Source organism: Sus scrofa, unplaced genomic scaffold, assembly GCF_000003025.6.
Source record: "Sus scrofa isolate TJ Tabasco breed Duroc unplaced genomic scaffold, Sscrofa11.1 Contig702, whole genome shotgun sequence".
Lineage (NCBI taxonomy): Eukaryota > Metazoa > Chordata > Mammalia > Artiodactyla > Suidae > Sus > Sus scrofa.
Window position 1 is genome coordinate 40333 of NW_018085293.1, and position 2146 is coordinate 42478.

The window sequence follows — 2146 nt, forward strand, 5'->3', positions numbered from 1 at the left end:
AATAAACTCAAAATAGCTGAAATATAAGACAAGACACCATCAAACTCCTGGAGGAGAACATAGGCAAAACATTTTCCGACATTAACTTTATGAATATTTTCTCAGGTCAATCTCCCAAAGCAACAGAAATTAGAGCAAAAATAAACTAAAGAGGCCTAATCAAACTGACAATCTTTTGCACAGCAAAGGAAACAAAAAAAAAAAAAAAAAAAACAAACAAAAAAACAAAAACAAAACCAAAACCCCCCCCCCCCAAAAAAAGGCAACTTAAAAATGGGAGAAAATAGTTTCAAATGATGAAACTAAGGGCTTAATCTCTAAAATATACAAACAACTCATACAACTCAACAACAAAAAAGGCAACAACCTAACTGAAAAATGGGCAAAAGACCTGAATAGACATTTTTCCAAGGAACATGTACGGATGGCCAACAAGCACATTTTAAAAATGCTCAACATTCCTGATTATTAGAGAAATACAAATTAAAACTACCATGAGATACCACCTCACACCAGTCAGAATGGCCATCATTAATAAGTCTACAAATACCAAATGCTGGAGGGGGTGTGGAGAAAATCTTGGTGGGAATGTAAACTGGTACAACTACTAAGGAGAACAGTATGGAGATACCTTAGAAATCTATACATAGAAATACCATATGACCCAGCAATCCAAATCTTGGGCATATATCCAGACAAAACCTTCCTTGAAAAATACACATGCACCCGCATGTTCATTGCAGCACTATTCACAATAGCCAGGACATGGAAACAACCCAAACGTCCATTGAAAGATGATTGGATTATGAGGATGTGGTATATATACACAATGTAATACTACTGAGCCATAAAAAAGAACAAAATAATGCCATTTTCAGTAACCTGGATGGAATTAGAGACTCTCACACTGAATGAAGTAAGTCAGAAAGAAAAAGACAAATACCATATAATATCACTTATATCTGAAATCTAATAAACAGCAAAAATGAAGCTTTCCACAGAAAAGAAAATCATGGACTTGCAGAATAGACTTGTGGTTGCCAAGGGAGAGGTGGTGGGAGTGGGGTGGTTGGGGAGCTTGGGATTAAAAGATGCAGACTATTGACTTAGGAATGGATTAGCAATGAGAATCATCAGTGTAGCACTGGGAACTATGTCTAGTCACTCAGTGAGGGAGCATGATAATGTGGCAAAATAGAATGTGTACATGTGTATGTAACTGGGTCACCAGGCTGTACAGTAGAAAAAATTGTATTAGGGAAATAACTATTAAAAATAATAATAATAATAAAAGAAAATTGATCCCAGCAAGCATCTTTTCCAACCACAATGCTATACAACTGGAAATAAATGAAAAAAACAAAACAAAACCTCAAAAACCACAAACACATGGAGACAAACAACATGCTACTAAACAACTAATGGATCACTGAAGAAATCAAAGAGGAAATTAAAAAAATACCTAGAAGCAAATGACAAAAAAGATATGACACTCCAAAACCTATGGGATGCAGCCAAAGCCAATCTAAGAGGAAAGTTTATAGCAATACAAGCCTATCTCAGGAAACAAACAAATGAACAAACAAAAAACCCTCAAATAAACAAGATAATTTCACATTTAAAGCAGGTTGAGAGAGAACAGACAAGACCTAAAGTTAGCAGAAGGAAAGAAATAAAAATCAGAGCCAAAATCAATGAAATAGAAAGAAAATGATAGAAAGTATCAATGAAATGAAAAGCTGGTTCTTTGAAAAGATGAACAATATTGATAAACTCTTAGCCAGATTTATCAAGAACAAAGATAGGACTCAAATCAATAAAATTAGAAAAGAAAAAGGAGAAGTAACAACAGACATCACAGAAATATAAAGGATCATAAGAGACTACTATATGCAACTATACACCAATGAAACAGAAAACCTAGAAGAAATGGACAAATTCTTAGAAAAGTACCATCTTCCAAGACTAAACCAAGATGAAATAGAAAGGATGAATGGACCCATCACAAGAACTGAAATTGAAACTGTGATTAAAAAACTTCCAACAAACAAAAGTCCAGGACCAGATGGCTTCACAGGTGAATTCTATCTAACATTTAGAGAAGAGCTAACACCTATCCTTCTGAAACTATTCCAAAAAATTTCAG